This window comes from Tiliqua scincoides, chromosome 2 (assembly GCF_035046505.1).
Source record: "Tiliqua scincoides isolate rTilSci1 chromosome 2, rTilSci1.hap2, whole genome shotgun sequence".
NCBI classification, from domain to species: Eukaryota; Metazoa; Chordata; class Lepidosauria; order Squamata; family Scincidae; genus Tiliqua; species Tiliqua scincoides.
Window position 1 is genome coordinate 12,161,303 of NC_089822.1, and position 10,140 is coordinate 12,171,442.

Here is a 10,140-nt window from a genome sequence, read left to right on the forward strand (position 1 = left end):
TTATTTACATTTCCATCATGGTCCCTGGATGGTCCATAGCATGTAGCAAAGGATAGGATTAGGTCATTAGAGAGCCCAAATCACTCCTCATACATTATATGTTGGCAGCCTTCAGTCTCGAAAGACTCTGGTATCGCGCTCTGAAAGGTGGTTCTGGAACAGCGTCTAGTGTGGCTGAAAAGGCCGATTCGGGAGTGACAATCCCTTCCACACTGGGAGCAAGTGCAGTCTGTCCCTGGTCTGTCTCCCTGGCTGTGGGCCTTCCTTCTTTGCCTCTTAGCCTCAGACTGTTGGCCAAGTGTCTCTTCAAACTGGAAGAGGCCATGCTGCACAGCCTGCCTCCAAGCGGGCCGCTCATAGGCCAGGTTTCCCACCTGTTGAGGTCTACATTATATACTCCTGCACATTGCCATTGCTGCCCCAAAAGGCTCCGATAGCAAATGGGAGGGGGGCGCTTGCATGGCGCACTGCAGCGCCTGCAGTACTTACTGTGGCACTCCCCTGTAGCAACCTCACCAGCGCCCTGCCACTAATCTGCTGTCTGAGTTGACCACCTCGGTCAGGCTCATGGGTGGGCCAGCCCAGGGTAGTCCCAGACCTGATGGCGCTTATACCATTGCTCAATTTAACATTCACTAAAAGACGGTCTTTAGCTGTTCCTGTTCGGCGCCTCCCAGCGACTGCCAAGTCTTCCTATTCCAACGCAAGGAAGCCCACCGCTTTCAAAAGGAGAAGAGGAATTTGATCATTACCTTTCCAATTTCAAGCCCAGGAAAGAAAAGCCTTTCCTGGAATGGCAAGGAGTGAATTTCTTTTGCTTCTCTCACACATTCCTTTCAGCATTTCTCCAGAGGGTCTCGCTGTCACTCAAGCGCGTGCTTTCCCTGTTAGGGGAGTGTGAATGCTGCTCGTCATGGAAGTATCGATTCCTTTCACAAAATCGTGGTGTAGCTAGCCGAGTTTACACTTTGACCTTCAGCTTACCCTTCCAAAGTATGTGCACAATACACACCAAGTTTAAATTTTTTTCCCCCCAGAAAAAAAGACAGAAAAGGCAAGGCCAAAGCAATGCAATTTCTCCTCTTGAAAGCTACTACTCACTCCTTTTTCAGAGGAAGAAAACTATGGCCTGTAATTCCATTCTCCTATTGAATTTTCTCCACCGCACTGTAGATTACTGTCCTTCTTGCGTGTACATCTTTCCTAAGATTTTCTACACAAGATTGCCTGGTGTGTTATTTCCTTCCAAAGATTTTGAAAAGAAAGTCACTGGCTATTCACAGAATCCATCTGGTTGGTTCAAGCAGCTTTGCTCTTGCATAGCTCTTCTTGCAATGTTAGATCTACATGTACTGAATATGTGGAGAGGTAAATTAGGACTGCACCTGCGGTCTCCTCTCTCCACCTCCATGTGTTTGGGTAAAGGCATGAATTTATCTGCATATGGGCTCTCACCACATAGTTAGGAACCATGCAGAAAGTAATGACCCTGATGGTATGTATAGAGTCTTATGTGTGTGCAATTGTAACATGCAACACTACTGGCCAAAAATTTTTTAACATTGGTATTTTCAAATAATACCATCTTGTTATATATCATTCGATGGGTGCATTTGTGCAGAATGCAATGAAACTAACTGCTTTGAAATATCTCCATTCTATCAAAAGTTATAGCCAAAAAACCAGTGGATATGGGGCAATGGTGCATCACCATGCACACCACCTGGGGCATTGCCCCACCCACTGCATGGGAGGAGGTCCACCATGGGGGTGACACATAGGCCTCCTGCACTGGGTGATGCAAACCCTAGTGATGCCACTGGGTGGAGACAGGTTTTCCACAGAGAACTTCTCGATCAAGTATGCAGAAATGTACACTTAGAAGGTGCCTAAGGAAGGCACCAAGCAGACCTCCTGTGGGAAGGATTTTCACAGGGAGGAATGTTTCTTGATGGCCTTAGCCTTCAGAATGTGACACCCATCCAAGCAGTGGGGAAGGCGTACAGAGGCAACTAAAAGCTGTTTTTCAGCTTGATCTCAGAGTTGGAGAGTGACAAAGTACTGCGAGTTGGCTGAAGATCAACTGCTTGGACTGCAGAGCAACTGTTACCCTGCAGGTGCCTGATCTTGTCTGATCTCGGAAACTAAGCAGGGTCAGGCCTGGTTAGTACTTGGATGGGAGACCGCCTGGGAATACCGGGTGCTGTAGGCTGATACCATAGTCTTTCGAGACTGAAGGTTGCCAACCAAAAAAAACCTCTCTCTAGGGAACTGATATGGGATTGGAGATCTGCTGCCTTGTAGGAGTGCCTGCTGTTTGTCTCCACTTATGCTCTGATCGTCCAACTGTAAATAAACTATGGTAATGACGCCTCCAGTAAGTAAACCCGGTAGCATTGGAACTGGGGAGTGTGCAACAATATGCTCTTAAAGAGGACGTAGTGGATGGTCATGGCCCACAGAGAAGGAAAGAGAGGAGGTGATACTGAAAGGAAAGGAGAAAAATCCAATTGTCCCACAAGACTGAAATAGAATTGCAAAAAGCATGGTAAGCTTCTTCTCTTTTATTTAAATTCACTGCTGAAGCTCCTCTAAGAACTCTTGGTACTTTAAAGTGATTACAATAATGGATTTTTGCATTCTGCAACACAATAGAATTAGGAGAAGGATTTAGTAAATGTATTAAATCTGTTAAGAGAAGTATGGAAGCAGGCAACAGCTTCAATTAATTGCATTTGATTTTAACTACTTGTTACAGCTTTACTGCAAAGTGGTTCCTTAATAATCCAGTCATTGTTTGCCTTGGCATACTGCATGACGCAAATGCTGGAGACGCTTCCCAAAGTAGAACGTATGGCTGGAATGGTATTTACTTATTTATTGGAAGTAATTTTATCCCACTTCAACCGCCAATCAGAAGGCACCCTAAGCAACTTACAGTCAATTTAAATAAACAGAAGCCAACATAAAAAGCATGAAACATCCAGGTACTAATACAAAACAATATCCCCCTATCCTTTAGTCTAAGCAGTCTTCAGTTGCCATCAGACTAATGAGAGGGAGGGAACTATCCTGCCTGTTTTTCACCTGTAAGGAGTTCCACATTTAAGTGCCACCCTAGATAATGCTCCTCCCTTGTCATCACCAGCCGGTTGGCAACCTTCAGTCTCGAAAGTGAAGTGGCTAAGTTTGCAGATAACACCAAACTTTTCCGAGTGGTGAAGACCAGAAGTGATTGTGAGGAGCTCCAGAAGGATCTCTCCAGACTGGCAGAATGGGCAGCAAAATAGCAGATGCGCTTCAATGTCAGTAAGTGTAAAGTCATGCACATTGGGGCAAAAAATCAAAACTTTAGATATAGGCTGATGGGTTCTGAGGTGTCTGTGACAGATCAGGAGAGAGATCTTGGGGTGGTGGTGGACAGGTCGATGAAAGTGTCGACCCAATGTGCGACGGCAGTGAAGAAGGCCAATTCTATGCTTGGGATCATTAGGAAGGGTATTGAGAACAAAACGGCTAGTATTATAATGCCGTTGTACAAATCTATGGTAAGGCCACACCTGGAGTATTGTGTCCAGTTCTGGTCGCCGCATCTCAAAAAAGACATAGTGGAAATGGAAAAGGTGCAAAAGAGAGTGACTAAGATGATTACGGGGCTGGGGCACCTTCCTTATGAGGAAAGGCTACGGCGTTTGGGCCTCTTCAGCCTAGAAAAGAAACGCCTGAGGGGGGACATGATTGAGACATACAAAATTATGCAGGGGATGGACAGAGTGGATAGGGAGATGCTCTTTACACTCTCACATAATACCAGAACCAGGGGACATCCACTAAAATTGAGTGTTGGGCGGGTTAGGACAAACAAAAGAAAATATTTCTTTACTCAGCGTGTGGTCGGTCTGTGGAACTCCTTGCCACAGGATGTCTAGCCTAGACGCCTTTAAAAGGGGATTGGACACGTTTCTGGAGGAAAAATCCATTATGGGGTACAAGCCATGATGTGTATGCGCAACCTCCTGATTTTAGAAATGGGTTATGTCAGAAAGCCAGATGCAAGGGAGGGCACCAGGATGAGGTCTCTTGTTATCTGGTGTGCTCCCTGGGGCATTTGGTGGGCCGCTGTGAGATACAGGAAGCTGGACTAGATGGGCCTATGGCCTGATCCAGTGGGGCTGTTCTTATGTTCTTATGAAAGACTATGGTATAAGCCAGGGGTGCCCAAACCCCGGCCCTGGGGCCACTTGCGGCCCTCGAGGCCTCTCGATGCGGCCCTCAGGGAGCCCCCAGACTCCAATGAGCCTCTGGCCCTCCGGAGATTTGTTGGAGCCCATACTGGCCTGATGCAACTGCTCTCAGCTTGAGGGAGACTGTTTGACCTCTCGCGTGAGCTGGGGATGAGGGCTCCCTCCACTGCTTGTTGTTTCACATCTATGATGCAGTAGCAGCAGCAAAGGACAGGCCGGCCTTGTTTTGTGCAAGGCCTTTTAAAGGCCTTGAGCTATTGCAAGACCTTCATTCAGTCATATAAGTTCATCTTTAATATATTCACTTATGTAAACTTAACTTGGCTCGGTCATGTTGTGAGAATGGATGATAGCCGGATCCCAAAGGATCTCCTCTATGGAGAACTCGTGCAAGGAAAGCGCCCTACAGGTAGACCACAGCTGCGATACAAGGACATCTGAAAGAGGGATCTGAAGGCCTTAGGAGTGGACCTCAACAGGTGGGAAACCCTGGCCTCTGAGCGGCCCGCGTGGAGGCAGGCTGTGCAGCATGGCCTTTCCCAGTTTGAAGAGACACTTGGCCAACAGTCTCAGGCAAAGAGGCAAAGAAGGAAGGCCCATAGCCAGGGAGACAGACCAGGGACAGACTGCACTTGCTCCCAGTGTGGAAGGGATTGTCACTCCCGAATCGGCCTTTTCAGCCACACTAGACGCTGTTCCAGAACCACCATTCAGAGCGCGATACCATAGTCTTTCGAGACTGAAGGTTGCCAACAACATGATGTAAACTTATGTAAATTTATTCAAATTTTAAATGTAAATTAATTCTTTTTCCCCCTGGCCCCCAACACAGTGTCTGAGAGACAATGTGGCCCTCCTGCCAAAAACTTTGGACACCCCTGGTATAAGCCTACAGCACCCAGTATTCCCAGGTGGTCCCCCATCCAATACAGTACTAACCAGGCCTGACCCTGCTTAGCTTCCAAGATCAGACGAGATTGGGCATGTGCAGGGTAACATCACCAGCCAAAATGTCTGGGAAATGGTCTGGGAAACTAATGGCTCTCTGGAAGAGCATTTGCTAAACATAATAAAGGTTCAAAGTGCAATCACTGACATCTCCAGGTAGAGAGGAGAAAATTAAATTACTGTCTGAAATGCGGGAGAGCTGTTGATGGTCCTGACCAAGATGGAACCGGTCTGAGGCAGCTTCTGCTGACCCAAGTGCCCTTAGAGTTGGGTTTCCACCACATGCTTAAGAACCTTGCCAAAAAGTGGGATGTTAGAGACTGGCTGATAATTACCTAAACTTGTGGGGTCCAAGGAGAGTTTCTTCAGGAGAGGGTAGACCAGGCATAATGAACCACACCCTCTTCAAAAGATGCATTAATCACCCCCTGTCCACTCAGCCAGTCCCCCCAGCAGCTTTTATTAGCCAAAACAGGCAAATGTCGAGCGCTCAGAGAGTCAGCCCCACACTCCCAAAAATCCTGTCCACATCCTCAAGTTCTATATAATGCATTGGATCCATAATTGTTGGCTAAGCAAAAAGCACATCCTCAGATACTGACAATGTGGGGGATCAATGCAAGACAGATGCCTGTGATTTTATCCTCTAAGTGTCTTGCAAATTGGTCACAGTGGGCCACCCACCAAGGCATCCTCCAAACCTCCTTTGCAGGCCAAGATGCAAAAATCCCTGCACTACTCAGAACTGTCCTGTGAATGACTCTCTGCTGATGCAAGAGCAGCAAGGAAGTAAACTTTCTTCATTGCCACTAGTGTCACAGAGCAGGCCTTAAAATGGGCTCAGGCCATGCTTGGTCAGACGCCTTGTGCATTTAGCTCCACCGTCGCTCAAATCATTGCTTCATCAGTTGCTTCATTACTGGCACTCCTCAGAGAACCAGGGGGCAAGCCTGGCTCTGCAACTGGGCAGAGGACACTCAGGAGCGCTAATGTTGATGACCCTGGTTGTTTCCTCATTTCCGAGGTCAGCCAGAGCCTCAAAAGTATTGCAAGGCTTAGTGGCAGGAAAATACCCCAGAGCCACCAGGAAACTATCAGGAATTCGAAGGTAAAATTTCTAGATGGTTGTTACCAAGACACCTCCTGCACAAAAACCCAAGCTGTAATACATCACTATTGCCAAGAGTGTCATTCTTGACAACTGGTATGATATTAAGTGTCATGTAGAGGCATTTAATTATTGGAGACGTGGATATAATAGCATTTGTGACACAGGAGTGAACAGGACAGATGCATTGTTATACACTCCCCACTTCTCCAAGCAGTGAACAGGTCAAGGCTAGTGCTACAGGGTTTTGTGTCTTTGTAGTGTTTTCCCCCCCTCCAGTTTACAAATACATAAGCAGATCTTCTTGTTGGCATCCTTCAGTCTTGGAAGACTATGGTATCGTGCTCTGAATAGTGTTCTGGAACAGAGTGTCCTCTCCAGTGCGCGAAGCCTGGGCAAAGTAGGTATGGAGGATAGGCTGTTACCCATGCAGCAAATCCCCCCTCTCAACATCGCTGAAATGGTCCAATGGAAAGGCAGAGGCCAAGACGGTTGGTTCCAGCGGCGTCGCAGGAGTTGCCAGAAATTGACTGTGTTCAGCCATGAACTGCCTCAGGGAATCCGGCTCCAGATTTTGTCTCGAGGTTGACTCCTGAAGCCTTTTCCATAACTGGATGTCGCCACAAGGCAGTGGAGGTTTGGGATCAGAGTTTTCTTTCTCTCAGATGAGCTGCCTTCCCAGGCTAGAGTCCCATCTACCCAGTGGCTGTTTAGTCGCCTCTTAAGACAAGTACAGCCAAACTGAGGGCCTATTCTTATCCCCAGTCCCCAGGGGAAGCATTCTACCAGATGCTTTGGTATGGCATAAACAGAGTCTACAGCAAAAGACTCCTGAAAACTGTCATCAGCAGGGAGATCAGGTACTATCTTTGAAACTTTTCTCAAAGGACTTTAGCTGAGAAGAAGCACCAGTAGGAAGTACACTATGGAATTTGCCTAGGTCATCATCTTTCCCAAGGGCTGCCTGAGAGGCAGTATGAAGCCTATGTTACATGAAGGCTCAAGTTATATAAAGGCTACTACCCTTTGCAAATTTGCTTAGGAGTATGTTCCACTGAACACTGTGGGAGTTTTGTTTTAAACCAGTGATTCTCAAACTGAGGGTCGGGACCCACCAGTGGATCTCAACCTGATTTTTGGTGAGTTGTGAAACTGACAAGCTGTTAAATGACAAGGAAAATGCATTGAGCCCTATGGAAGAAGCATGTTCATATTTACTCACCAGTAGACAACTGTGTCTCTCCTCTTATCGAAAGCCAGGCAAAGGGATCGCAAAGCCACCAGAATAGTCCTGATCTGATAGATGTGGAGCTCAATAAATGTTCTAGAAGGTGGTCCCCCACTATAGTAAAAAGGATAAAAGCAGAGGCTTGAGCAACTTGGGCCCTGGTGCTAATAGGTTTGGGAACCACTCTATTAAACTATTGCAACCCATTCCAAGACTCTGGGAGGAAATGTGTAAGATCTTTAAATTAAGTACTGTATAGTAAGTTTCATGGTAATAATAAGTAAGAAAATAAGGAAAAGTAGTAAAGAGAAAAACACTCTATAAAAGAAATGTAAAGTTTTCTTTGGTTGTTGTGTAACCTTGGTGGGGCATGGCTATGAATGGGTGGCTTTGGGAAAGGGTGCTATGACAAACTCCTGCACTTCAAAACGTGTCATGATCATGGTGTAGGGCCAGTGCGGCACAGTGCAGTACTTCTCAAAATGGTGGTCAGCAGAATCCGAGGCATTCTCGGCATCACCTGGCAGGACAAAGTTCCAAACAACACAGTACTGGAATGTGCTGGAATCCCTAGCATGTATTCACTGCTGAAACAGAGACGCCTGCGTTGGCTCGGTCATGTCGTGAGAATGGATGATGGCCGGATCCCAAAGGATCTCCTCTATGGAGAACTCGTGCAAGGAAAGCGCCCTACAGGTAGACCACAGCTGCGATACAAGGACATCTGCAAGAGGGATCTGAAGGCCTTAGGAGTGGACCTCAACAAGTGGGAAACCCTGGCCTCTGAGCGGCCCGCTTGGAGGCAGGCTGTGCAGCATGGCCTTTCCCAGTTTGAAGAGACACTTTGCCAACAGTCTGAGGCAAAGAGGCAAAGAAGGAAGGCCCATAGCCAGGGAGACAGACCAGGGACAGACTGCACTTGCTCCCGGTGTGGAAGGGATTGTCACTCCCGAATTGGCCTTTTCAGCAACACTGGACGCTGCTCCAGAACCACCTTTCAGAGCGCGATACCATAGTCTTTCGAGACTGAAGGTTGCCAACATGTGTCCATGGTCAGCAGAATGATGCCAGTCTGCAAGCCAGTGACTGCAGGTCCCTGGAGAATTTCCAGGAAAGAAAGAAGCATCAGTAATAACATGGCACAGATATTGTAACAGTCCCTGGCACCTTGGGGGGGGGGGTAGACTGCCAGACTGCCACATAAGATGGTTTGAGAAGCACTGGTGCAGTGAATAGAAGAGGACTAGAACTGGAGAGACCCAGGCTTAAATTTCCACTAAGCTATAAAACTCACTGGGTGACCTGGCCAGTGGTGTAGCTAGAGGGGGTGCAAAGTGCTAAGTTTTTCAGGGATCCTCACCGCAGCATGCAAGTGCCCCTCCCTTTGGAGCCATTCTGGGCTGTGGGGGCAAAACAACAATGTTACAGCAATGATATGACCCCATATATATTTTTTTGCTGTGTAAAGTGTTGGAGAGTATGACATATCCTAATTGAAATTATTTATTTATATAATACACTGATACCCTACTCTTAAATATCCATTTTCAAAGTGAAATATGATAAAAAAAAATAAAAGTGTTAAATCATAACAAACTACATGAAAGAAGATTTTGTTCAGGCCAGAGACTCCAATCGCTGCTCACACCTCTTGGGGAGCAAACAGGGGTTGGGGGGCGGTGAGGAGAGAGCGTATTTTTTTATTTTTCATTTTTTAAAAAATGGGTATGACATCACACCTGGAAGTGATGTCACTTCTGGGTGTGATGTGGGGGGGGGTTCATTTTTAACTTTGCCTCAGGCTCCAGAGTGTCTAGCTATGCCACTGAAACAAGATAAACAGCATCTATCTACAAGAAGAGATTCCACAGTTGTGACACCACCACCAAAAAGACCCTGTCTCTGGTATCTGCCTATTGGACATCTGCTAAAAGCAGCCAGAGCTCAAGGACTCTTATTCCCAGTCTCATATGAGTGAAGGTGGCCCTTCAGCTTAAAAAAAACTGGCATAATACTATCAGAAACTGAATGCAGATTAATAATGCTGTAAATTTTATCAGCCGTCTTGGAAAGAGTTGACTATTTCACCCCTAATCTCTGCCAGTCATCTAAAGCATTATCTAGACATCGGGAGGAAAGGTAGCTTTCTTTCTGTGTGGGCTGACAAGTACACAGGCTCTCTATATAATAGATTACATATAAAAGAAATTTATAATAATTACTCAAAAAGAAATGTCAGTTGAGACAATAAGAGGGCCCAGTTCCAACGTTCCTTGAAGGACAATGTTTACTTTTACTCCCTGCCCCTAACGCTTTAATCTCACCATAGCACTAACTGGTACAATAAAATAAACTAGCTGAAATACTTAATTGAAAAATATGCAGAGTGCCATAATTTTTTATGACTGTGTGTTTAACGCCACTTTGACTGTGGAACCATATACATGCCTTCGCTAATCAGGCATGGATTTTCTGCCAAATGAGGGCTAGGCCAGACTAGCCTAGCATGCTCCCTGGGGTTGCAAGCTGACCTGGGAAACACACTGGTTGCTCCTGTGCCTTTAAGAGAAACTTCATCTGCAGAAATCAGCAGGTAAACTTTTCACAGCATG

At 46.4% G+C, this 10,140-nt stretch overlaps 1 pseudogene; it reads left to right on the plus strand.

Moving 5' to 3' along the window:
* The first annotated feature begins 2,090 nt into the window (after positions 1-2,090).
* Positions 2,091-2,212, plus strand: LOC136642305 (5S ribosomal RNA; annotated as a pseudogene).
* The last annotated feature ends 7,928 nt before the right edge of the window (positions 2,213-10,140 follow it).